The sequence below is a fragment of the Myotis lucifugus genome, unplaced genomic scaffold (genome assembly GCF_000147115.1).
Source record: "Myotis lucifugus unplaced genomic scaffold, Myoluc2.0 scaffold_24, whole genome shotgun sequence".
Lineage (NCBI taxonomy): Eukaryota > Metazoa > Chordata > Mammalia > Chiroptera > Vespertilionidae > Myotis > Myotis lucifugus.
The window spans coordinates 9098309-9111248 of NW_005871072.1; positions in this window are offsets into that span (position 1 = coordinate 9098309).

Here is a 12940-nt window from a genome sequence, read left to right on the forward strand (position 1 = left end):
TCTAACCATCTAACTATTTCATTCCCTTAGCTCTCTTTCAAAATAGATAGACTATTTCCTGGTTTTGCATAGACATTTTCAATTAAAATCACCTAACTCAGTGGTCGGCAAACTGCGGCTCGAGAGCCACATGCGGCTCTTTGGCCACTTGAGTGTGGCTCTTCCACAAAATACCGACTTCTGAGCATGGGCCACGAAGTTTCAATCGCACTGTATGTGCGCGCCCGCACGTGGTATTTTGTGGAAGAGCCACACTCAAGGGGCCAAAGAGCCGCATGTGGCTCGCGAGCCGCAGTTTGCTGACCACTGACCTAACCGAATACAGGCTAAAAGACTAACCAGGGGGAGCACTTCCCCATAGCTCCCCAAGCCGTGATCCATAGTTATACTTCAAGGTTACGCCAGATATCGGTCGGAGGCTTGAGGAGACTCACACCAATCAGGCAATAACAACTCTGGATCTTTCCCTGCCACAGGGAAGCACAGGCCACAATGCAGTGCCTTAGATTTCTGTGCGGTTCTTTTTGTAAGATATGAAAACAATAAATCATGCCCTAATTTTTGTGATTTTTCTAGAGTTGGCTGCCACCGAACAAGCTTGAGCAATCTATTTCTCTGAAGGGAACACCCATATTTCTGGGAAAAATTAGGCACATTCCTTCCTAGAAGAGAAGGGAAAGACTAAGTGGCCTTTGGCAGAATTGTAAGACCAACTATCTAAAAAAATGACATTTTACAATGATGAGATGGTGTGGCAGTGAACATTTTGCTTTGATGTTGCCCACTAGCTTCAAAAGATTCACAGTGCTCTGGTACATACATCATGTAGCCCTAAAATCCTTAGTTTGGTAATGCCTCACTTACAGAGCAAGGTAGGTTATCTGTCCAAGGTTTCCCAGAGACTATTATAGGCCTAGAACTGGTGCTTTTGTTCAAGGAATAACTAGACATATGCTGGAATTCTTGTGTTATCCTTTTTGAGTTAAAGGGCCTTGAGTAGGATGGGTAAGTCTGATCTCTGGATCTTTCTCTGTGAAATGAGAATAAAATGGGTGGACCAAGTTCCCTTCCACCTCACTCCTTTGATTCATCCCATTGCATCCCATGGGTCAAGTCAGGTTCTCTTCATTTCCACCCTCACCTTGGAGAAGAAGGATTTGTAATATAATTTTACGAACTTTACTGACTTCCCAATCTAAAATAAACATTCAGTAATTCTGCATCACATTACCCTGATTTATTTTCTTTATATATATTTTTTATTAATTTCAGAGAGGAGGGAAGAGGGAGAGAGAGATAGAAACATCAATGATGAGAGAGAATCATTGATTGGCTGCCTCCTGCATGCTCCGCACTGGGAATCGAACCCGCAACCCAGGCATGTGCCCTTGACCGGAATCAAACCTGGGACCTTTTAGTCTGCAGGTCAATGGTCTAACCACTGAGAAAACTGGCTAGGGCTTACTGGTTTATTTTCTTCAGAGAATTCATCATTATCTGAAATTATCTTTCTTTTTAATTTATTGGTTCACTGGTCAATCATTGGCACCACCACCTCTCCACCCCTTGCTCCCCGCCCCCCCACACACACACACATTTTAGAACACAAGCTCCATGCCTGCTTGCTCAGCAGTGCATAGTACAGTGGTTACTCAGGTGAATAAATCCAAGATGCATTTTGGGAAGTGATCAGCATTAACTTTTGTTGGTCTCATGGGTACTTTCTCAAAATGAGGAGACACAGTGCAAAGAGAACTTGCCCACAGAGGTAAAAGTAGTACAGAGACATAAAGTCAGAACTGAGGGAGAGAGCCCCTCTGAGGGCAAACTTGGCAGTGACTGGAAGGCAGCCAAGGGGAGTAGTAGAGAAACATCTGCATTTTCATTTGTGCATCAAGGAGATTCCTAATAGATGTGTAAACCTGGGCCTTTCTCATTAGACTTTCAAGCCATTTGAAATGTAACAAGATGTTAAAACTGTGATACTTATCCCTAGTGGTGTTGAGAGGATTGAAATGGATTAAGTATATAATACCCTTAATACCCCATTACAGAATAAGTAGTAGCCCCAACTCCTTGAATCTCTCATCTCCCAGGCATCTTCCACATCTCCTCTCCTCATTATTCCCATCAGCATTCAGACTGCTCACTTCTATGTTTTAAATAAACTCTTTGTTCCTGCATCTATCTCTAGTTACCTCTCTGCTTCTCTACTCCCCTTCACAACTAAACTTTCAAAAAAGAAATGCTCTTCTCCTCTCCCCTCCTAATTGGTCTACCATGATCAAATTACAAAAACTGCCTTGCTAAAGACCCCAATGACTGCTCTGATGTCTCTCTCTCACATCAATGTCCCTTTCTCTCTCTCTCTTCCCCTTCCCTCCCTTTCTCTCTCTCTAAAAATTAGTGAAAAGACATGTCCTGCCTTTTGGCCCAGCGATCAAACTGCTTGGAATATATCCTAATAATCTCACCAATCAGAAAGATTGCACCCCTATGTTCATAGCAGCTTATTTACAATGGCCAAGACCGGGAAACAGCCAAGTGCCCATAAGTAGATAAGTGCATTAAAAAGTTGTGGTACAGTGCTGACCAGTGTGGCTCAGTTGGTTGGAGTATTGTCCATGCACCAGAAGGTCATGGGTTCGATTCCAGGTCAGGGCACATACCTAGGTTGCCTGTTTGATCCCCAGCTGGGGGTCATGTGTAGGAGGCAACTGAATGATGTTTCTCTTTCACATCAATGTTTCTCTCTCTCTCTCTCTCTCTCTCTCTCTCTCTCTCTCTCTCTCTCCCTCCCTCCCTTGTTCCCTCTCTGGAATCAATTTTTTAAAATGCTGTGGCATATTTACACAATGGAATACTATACAGCTGTAAAAAAGAAAGAACTCTTACTCTTTGAGAAAGCTTGGATGGACCTGAAAATTATCGTGCTAAACAAAATAAGCTAGTCAAAGAAAGACAAATACGATATTATCTCATGTATATGTGGAATCTAATAAACAAAATAAGCTGACAAACAAAATAGGACCAGAGGCATGGATACATGGAACAGACAGATCTCAGAGTTGAGGGAAGTGGGGGAATGGAAGAGGTTAACCAAAGAACATACATGCATATATTAGTATACATAGCCCAAGGACATACACAACAATGCGATGAAGGCCGGGGTTAGAAGGGGGCTGGGTAGAGGAGAACAAAGGGGGGGGCACCTGTTATAGTATCAACAACAACAACAAAAACACCTCCCCATTCTGCAACAGACTTGGGAGGAAAAATAAAATTAAGGAATCTGTCCAAAGCCAGAGTTGCTGCTGCCCAAGATGCATTTTACAATACTTGTTCTGCTTTGCCTGTCTCCACCCCGTTTCCACTCAGGACATGCAGTACTTCTCTGCTAATAACTTTCCTAAAACTTCCAAGTGTGTTTTGCTTGCATTATAAATGCTTTCACCTTTAAATTCAGTGCAATGCTACCAATTATTGCTTATTCTTTGTAATAATTGCTTTATTTTAAATCATTTTACCTATAAAGAATTAAGCATTTAGTAAAAATGTCTCTCAAAATTTAATAACATACTCATAATAAAAAGGAACTAATCTGGGGGAAAATTTCAAGATGCTTTCTATTTCATCCAAAATATGTCTGTATGTACGTGCTTGGAGTCCTCCTACGTTTTTTTTTTACCACCATCCTGAAAGTGTGGGGGCGACATCTTCTAAAATAAATATCATACATGATTTTGGATGGGAACCAGAATTTTAAAGCACCTGATAAATTACTATGACTTGTCCTTAAAAAATGGAAAAATAATTCTCACTTTAGTGTTATTGTCATGAAACTATAGTGTTATTTGGCATGAAAATTTACATCAGAAATCTGAGTTATTACATCAGAAAATAAACAGAAAAATAAGCAACTTTGGGGTGTATTATTAGAATACTTTAAGCATCATATAAAAGTAAGAGTAATATTTGGTCAAACATTCATAAGGAAACAAGAAACATAACATCAATAAGTGGGGTTCACTTAGAAATTAGAAAATATTTTATAAGTATCTTTAACTTGATGTTGAAATGTGCATTTAAAAATGTGTTCCATAATAAGAAAACATGGTAATATTACATCTTTAATAGAAACTGTTATGTACACAATCTCCTAAAAGGCAATTTTCTATGATAACATTATTTTCTTAATTTACCTTCCATATTTGTAATTGTAATTATAAAACAAAAACTGGATACAACTCTATCTTATCTGACTTCAGAGCCACAGAATTTTGGAGAAATGAAACATTCCCCTCTTAAATTAGGAAAATAGATAAGCATGAAGTCATTTTTTCTTAAATGTTATAACATAAAATTTGCCATTTTAAGCATTGTGCACAGTTCTGTGGCTTTAAGTACACCCACATTGTTATGCAACCATCACCACTACCCATCTCCAAAACTTTTTTTCACTTCTGAAACTGAAACTCTGTTTCCATTAAACACTAACTTCCCATTCCCGTCTCTCCCAGCCCCTGGTAATCACCATTCTACTTTCTGTCACTGTAAGTTGGACTATTAGGTACCCCATGTAAGTGGAATCACAATATTTGTTCTTTTCTGACTGGCTTATTTCACTTTCAGAATGCGTCAGAATTTCATTCCCTTTTAAGGCTGAATAATAATAGTTCCTTGTATGTATATTACATTTGTTCATCCATTCATCTGTCAATGATACTTACTTGGATTACTTTCATCATTGGGCTATTATGAATTATGCTGCTTAAACTCTTTAAGATGTTTTCTTGTAAAATATTGGCTAGAAAAATTTCTCAGTAGGATAAAACAGACACCCTTTGCTTCAAGAGGAAATCTATTCAGTCAGGAAAGAAAGTCCATGTTGCTGAGTAATCCTACAATCAGCTTCCCACAAGTCGAGTTATTTTTATTAGGTGAAAAGCATACTGTCCTCTTAACCTCCTCCCCTCCTACTTAGCTTTATAACTCATGTAATATAGAGATTATAATAAAAACATTCTCCTGTTGTTAACTAAATGTGTGACAACAATTTGCCAAATTCACCAAGTTAGCAACAAGAATGGAGAATAAGCCGAAACCGGTTTGGCTCAGTGGATAGAGCGTCGGCCTGCGGACTGAAAGGTCCCAGGTTCGATTCCGGTCAAGGGCATGTACCTGGGTTGTGGGCACATCCCCAGTGGGAGATGTGCAGGAGGCGGCTGGTCGATGTTTCTCTCTCATCGATGTTTCTAACTCTCTATCTCTTTCCCTTCCTCTCTGTAAAAAATCAATAAAATATATTTAAAAAAAAAAATTAAAAGAATGGAGAATAAAACTTTATCTCCTAATTTTTCAGGGAACTAATTTTACATCAACTTTGTGGATACATGTATGCTTCAGAATCACAACAGTCCAACTACATCATAGATTCAAGGATGCATTTAAGTCTATCTTAAACCCCCCATAAGGGGGTATATTATTAATTTCACCTTAATATGGTCCCTTTGATACTGTTGTAATAATCTGGTTATTATTTAACAGGAAAGGAATAAAGCAAAGACTAAGTAATATAGGCATGCCATTTATACAGCTTTGCCAGAAAGCTGTAATTTAACATTCTCCAAGTCCCTTCCCCAGAAATCAATTGGGGAAGGAACTGGGCAAGAGACACATGCCCAGTAAAGTCTGGATGATGTGGGAAGGTGCTTATCTATCAGTCACACCTGGGAACAAGTCAGTGGCCAGAATAGGTGTGGCCACTGCAAGGGTTCAAAACCTGAATATTTAAACTCCTAGACAAAGGGAGTTCTCTCCCTTGGCTCTTGGCCTCTAGCTCTCTTGGGACTCCTGTTGCAGAGAGTACACTCTCTTGCATTCACCCACGTGGCCCACAGCCATGTGGACTCCACACAATGGACTAATGGTCTTTAATTAGCCTGATGCTGAACTGCGACATGGAACAGAAGCTCTGGACATTGGCCCTGCTTCTGGCTTTGCTGAGTCCACAGCTGCCCCTTTTTCAGGACTCAGTTAAGGGCCATGGGACTTTGCAACCTGAGGAATGTAACTCCATGCAAATAAAGTCTTTTACCACATCTCAGTCTCCCCTGGGGGCTTCTGGAAAATGCTTATTTCACTGGTACCCTAAGAACCCCATCCCCATGAGCGATGGCAAAATCTGGCCCACTAATTTCTCTGGCAACAACTTGTAATGAAGTTTTAAAGAATAGACTCCCCCAATTTTTTTCATAAAAAGTGTGATATGGAAGACACCTCAGAAATTGACTCATTTTACTTCAGGCCAAGTAGTAGTATTTCCCCATTATATTATATAGCCAGTTGCCAGAAATCATTTCAGAAATAAATAGAGAGTTGGGGATGTGTGGAAAAGGTAAAGGGATTAATCAAAATAAATAAAATAAAATAAACCTCATAGACAGACAGCAGTATGGAGATTAGCAGAGAAAAAGAGGGTGTGGGGGCAGGTAGAAGAGGGTATAGGGGGGATAAATAGTGATGGAAGGAGACTTCACTTGGGGTAGTAAACCCACAATACAATATACAGATGATGTATTATAAAATTGTACCCCCTGAAACCTATATAATTTTATTAAACAACTAGAGGCCTGATGCACAAAATTCGTGCACGAGTGCGGTCCCTAGGCCTAGCTGGCATTCGAAGCACAAGCATCTGGCATGGAGGGGTAGGTCCCAGCTGACCTCTGGGCCCTGGGCAGCACCTGGGTCCCCAGGCCCCCATGCACCTCCCTCAGCCTGAGTCACGGCAACCGAGTTCCCACACAGAGATGCAGTAAGCGCGGCCAGACACTGAGGGCTGAGGCACTGCACGGAAGCCAGGTGGGCAGCATGCTTTCTCCCAGCCAGCCGGCCTCACAGACCGGCTCCTGTGCAAACCCAAGAGGAACCCAACCTGCCCCTGTGGTCCTGGCAGCTGTGGCCCGGCTCACCCAGAAGACGCCACACGGGTATGGGGCAGGCTCCTCGCGGGCACCTGGCACCTGAGCGCAAGGGCTTCCCTGGTGCGTGAGCCCTGGTGTCCCAGGGGTGGGTAACAGGGGGAGTGAGAGCGAGCTCGGCAGACACCCTGCATTCTCACTGCACCTCTGTTCCTGTCACCCACAACCCCAGGTAGCTGGCAAGAAGTCACAGCGTGTCGCTGACACCCGCCATGTTTTGCGCCACCCTCTGGTGGTCAGTGCATGTCATAGCAAGTGATCGAACTCCCGGTCGAGGGGACAATTTGCATATTAGGCTTTTATTATATAAGATGATAAATTCAATAAAAAAATAAAATAGAAAAAAAATTACCAAAAGAAAAGGGAGTTGAATTAATTAGTAACATCTTCTGTCTTTCTTCTGTCTAAAAGAAGATTCTAGCATAATTTTATGGGTTTAGAGGCAGCTTTTCATCTTTTCAGGCTTCAGAGATTGAGTGCCATGAATCTCTTTCCTTGAAAGAAACCAAACCTTTCATCTCAGGAACTGCTATTAAAGTGAATGTGTTTATCAAAGGCCAGATCTTGTTGATAGTTCCACTGATTGAATGCTTGTTGGAGGTGAACTATTCATGTGGGAGAGTCATCACATTGCTCAATAATACATGCAATTATCTTCTCGAACATCTAGTGCTATTTCCTTAGATGAAAATTATACTGCTCTCCTCACACTCGCCTTTCTTCCCAATCACTGAATTAATGTTGCCTCTCAATGTGATTTCATCAGGGAGGAACAGAGGAATAACTCTGAGGTTCATACTGTAAAGAAATCATAATAAAACACTACTGTTGTTACTAAATTTATGCCACTCAATGGTGACACTTTGTCATCTGTTTAAAAATACCGAGCTTAGTCTCTCAAATAATGTCACATAAAAAGTAAGCCAGAGGGAAAAAATTAATTCACCTTTTTGTCTACTAAAGAATTCAGTGCTGGCAGCAAATGCGGAACAAGCAGGTATTCCTTACTTTAAAGGGGAACACGCTGCTCTTTACAATTCTAAATTTGCAAAATCAATAAATTGGGAAAATTGTTATTTATATTTCAAAGGTATTCTTATTTTTTTCATATATGGATTCACTGAGCCTTATTCTACCTTCAGAACCTTGTATGAATTCATTTCATTGATAGAATATAATGTGCACCCAGAACATCAACAGAAAAGGAATCTGGGAAATAAGGTTCTCAGGCTTCCAGCCCTGTGAAGGGGAGAGCATAAAAGAGTGTGGAAATAAATGCTGATGATAGATGATAGATAGATAGATGATAGATAGATAGATAGATAGATAGATAGATAGATAGATAGATGATAAATACATACACACACAGTAATAGAGAGAATAGAGGCCCGGTGCACGGATTCGTGCACTGGTGGGCCTGGCCTGCACGATTGAGGCCAGAGAGAGACAGCAGGAGGGCTCCAGGGAGTGTCTGGCCCATCTCACCCAGTCCCCATTGGCCAGACTCCAGGAGCAAGCTAACCTACCGGTCGGACTGTCTGACCCCTGATGGTCAGTGTACATCATAGTGACTGGTCCAGTTGAATGAACGGTCAGACACTTAGCATATTAGGCTTTTATTATATACTAGAGGCCCGGTGCACAAAAATTTGTGCACTCGGGGGTGGGAGGGTCCCTCAGCCTGGCCTGTGCCCAGTCACAGTCCAGGACCCCTTGGGGGATGTCCACCTGTTGACTTAGGCCCACTCCCCGGGGGATCAGGCCTAACCTTGCAGTCAGACATCCTTCTGGCAGCCAGGGACCCCTCGGGGGATGTCCAACTAAAGGCTTAGGCCCCCAACGGATCAGCTCTAAACTGTTAGTTGGACATTCTTAGTGCTGCCACGGAGGTGGGAGAGGCTCCTGCCACCACCACTGCGCTGGCCAGCCATGAGCCAGCTTCTGGCTGAGTGGCACTCCCCATATGGATCTTCTGGGTCCTGCCCTGCCTTGCCTTTTTTTTTTTTTCTAAGACATTTCACTTTATTTAAAAGAAGCCAATATACAGGATATAAAGGGAATGATATTTACAACAGTACAGTAAACAGGTTGGTTTCCCAGTAGGATCAGTAGTCTAAATCCCCCTTCCCCTTGATGCTCAACCCAGCTGGCAGACAAACAGCAACAGTGGGGTGGGATGGGACTGCAGGATAGAAAGTCTCCCTGAAGGGATTAAAAATCATGTAGATGCTAAAATGTCCACGAAGGGGTCTTGGGGGTGAGGGGTGCCTCTGCCTCATTCCTTTGAGGGCTTGGCAGCAGGAATGTTGAGGGATTTTCCCCAAACTAACACATGGCCCACCCTGAGCCTGTAAATCTTCCACCCATGGAATATTCCCTTCCTGAAAGAATCAGCCCTAATCCCTCAGCCAGGGCCTGGAGGAGCAGCCCAGGCCGTGGGCACAGCCAGGACTGTGGACATTTCATGGCCTTTCCACTCCCACTCAAGCTGCCTAGCAACTCTGCACTGCTCCCCTCACCCACCTCCCCCGTCACTCCATCCGGACGCCGTGCACAGGAGCGGACACTGGTTTTCCCATGCCCATTAGGAACTGGCTGTTTCTGTTTTCTGGAGTAAAAAGGTTCCTGTGGGTCGGGTAAGTTCTCTGCTTGGCAAGAAGTTCTGAAACAGAGCCACTGACCACACCCACCTCCTCTGGGCATGGAGCAGCTTGGGCCCTCGGAGCTCATCTCTCCGGCAGAACTGAAGGGAAGACCATGTATACTCTTCTGTCGCTCACCCTTCACATGCCCAGAACCATCAGTGTCACACTTCCTAATTCCTATCACTGTATTTCATTAGTTCCATACTGTTTTACTAATCCTGAATCTAAACAGATTGGTTCAAAAAGAGATCGTTCTATTTTTAAAGTATTTAGTGATGTACCTGTGAGCTTTGCATGGACGAACTAAGCACATGACCCTTTCTTGTACATCAGAACCTGCACACACATGTAAAAAGAGGATCCGTTTTTGACAGATGTGAAACCACCATTTATTTGTAATAAATAATAACACAATCTAAAAAAAAAAAAAAAGACCTGGCTTCTTCGTGTTCTGGGTCCCTCCCTGCCTCGCTGCTGGGGATGCGATCAGGTTCCCCGCAGCCAGGCAGGACGGCTTCCACGTGTTCTGGGTCCCTCCCTGCCTCAGGGGTCACCAATCACCACCGGGGTGGGGGGCAGGGAAGAGGCAGACACTGGCAGCCTTTTCTCTGCCTCGCCTGGCTTCTCTAATCACCAGCTGGGGGGCGGGCCTTTGCCCGGGTTCTTGGATCCAGGGCGGGGGGCAGGGAAAAGTGCCTTTACCCTGCCACCCGGCTCTTGCCTGCTGCCTGGGTTTCCGATCACCGTTCTTCCATCCTTCCCCTTTCGCCTCCCATCATTGAGCCTACGTATGCAAATTAGCTGCCATCTTTGTTGGCGGTTAACCACCAGCTTTGTTGGCAGTTAATTTGCATATCACCCTGATTAGCCAATGGGAAGGGTAGCGAAGTTACGGTTAATTACCATGTTTGTCTATTATTAGATAGGACGATTATATAGGACATGTATATGGAGAAAGAGAGAGTCATAATATGGAATACATTACAATAAATTCATTTGAGACATACCAACTACACTTCCAAGTGGAATAAAGCATGGTTTGGCTAAGGGTAAAAAGTGGATGCAGATCTAATGACTCAAGGTAGTAGTTCCCAAACATTATCATTTGTGCCCTGGCTACAGTTTCTATAACCATATTTAATGTAACCCTAACCCATCCCCAGCCATGTACACACAAAGTAAATTTTCAACATTTTGAGGTGAGAAATAGCAATTCTACCTTGATTAAATGATAAGATTCTTCCCAAAGCTACAACCTAAGTCAACTCAGATTGGGTTGACAAATGCAAGAGAAGATGATCACAGAACCTTATCACAAATTTAATTATATCTTCTACTAGCTTTAGAAAAATTATTCTAAAGCTACCTGAGTAACTCCATCAAAGGGATTCATGATTACAATATCTATTCATAAGAGAAGACATTTTTGTAAAAATGGCATTTCTTGGCAGTCACTCAAGAATCACTCTAGTCTCTTACTGTTCTCTCTTTCCCAATCACCAAGTCTTAATGTAATTATCTCCATAAACTGTAGGTAACTGCCTATATATCTCTAAGATTTATCACTTACATTATTTTTATACTATAGTTAATCATTATGGACCTGCCTGTTATTCCCATTCATCAAGAACAAAAACTACTTAGGTCTTCCACATTCCTTTGGAGTTTAGGAATTCAATGGTATTTTATAAACAAAAATCCCAACAACCAAAACCATATTTTAATTGCTTTTACTTTTTTTCTAATCACTGCAATATCCATGTTCTATGCATTGATGTATTTATTAATATCATCAAATCTTTTAATATGATATCAAGAATATGTAAGCAAATAAGTCAGTCAGAGAAAGATAAATATCACAGGCTCTCACTCATTTGTGGATTATAATGAACAACATAAACCAATGAACAAAAACAGATATAGAGACAGAGAAGCATCGATCAAATGCCCAAAACTCAAAGGAAAGGTGGGGAGGGTGGGGGAGAGGGGGAGAGATCAATCAAAGGACTTGTATGCATGTATATAAGCATAAGCGATGGATGTGGACAACAGGGGGTGAGGGTGAGGGTAGGATTGGGGGATGAGGGGACATTGGGGGGAAAAGGACACATTTGTAATATCTTAATCAATAAAGGAGAAAAAATAAAATAAGTAAAAAATAAAAACATGAAAAAAAGACTTTTCAAATTAAAAATTTTACTTCAATCTACACTAATAAAAGAGAAAGATACAAATTAACCATCACTCCGTCACTCCGCCACTCTGCTACACCCACAAGCCACGCCCACCAGCCAATCAGGAGCGAGTATGCAAATTAACCCAATTAAGATAGCAGCAGCCACGGAGCTGGAGTGGGCAGGAGGCTTGGGTTGCCCCCGGCAATGGAGGAAGCCAAGCTTCCCGAGTGCCCTGGCCAGCCTAGGCTCCACTCAAGGCTAAAAAAGTTTCAATTATAGAAGACTAGAGGCCCGGTGCACAAAAACTTGTGCACTTGGGGGGGTCTCTCAGCCCAGCCTGTGCCCTCTTGCAGTGTGGGACCCCTCAGAGGATGTCCACCCCAGTGGGGACCCTCACCCCATGGAGGTTTGGCCAGCCTGGGTGAGGGGCTGATGGCTATTTTCAGGCTGGCCACACCCCCTTTAGGGTGGGCGGTCCCCACTGGGGTGCCTGGCCAGTCTGGGTGAGGGGCTGAGGGCCATTTTCAGGCTGGTCAAGCACCCTGGTGACGTAAGCTCCCAGCTTCTCCTTTTTTTCTTCTTTTTTTTTTATTCTGGGATTTATTTACCTTCTATAATTGAAACTTTGTTGCCTTTAGTGGAGGCCTGTGGAAAGCTTGGCTTCCTCCATCACCAGGGGCAACCCACTCCTGCTCACTCCAGCTCCGTGGCCACAGCTGGCTGAAAGCAGGTAACTGGGGTTTGTTTACCTTCTATAATTGAAACTTTGTTGTGTTCAGTGGAGCTCAGAGCCAGCTCCTGCTTGCTCCCGCTCCGTGGCCACGGCTGGCTGAAAGCAAGTATCTGGGGTTTATTTACCTTCTATAATTAAAACTTTGTTGCTTTCAGTGGAGCTCAGAGCCAGGCTGCGGCAGGCGGGGAAGCTTGGCTTCTTCCATCACTGGAGCAAGCAAGCCTCCTGCTCGCTCCAGCTCCGTGGCTGCCGGCCTCCATCTTGGTTGGGTTAATTTGCATATAGTCGCTCTGATTGGCTGGTGGGCGTGGCTTTAAGCCTTAGCAAAAGTCGGCTCAATTTGCATGTTAGCTTTTTGATAGTGTAGGACAAATTAATCCCAGATCAAGGCTAAAAAAGCTT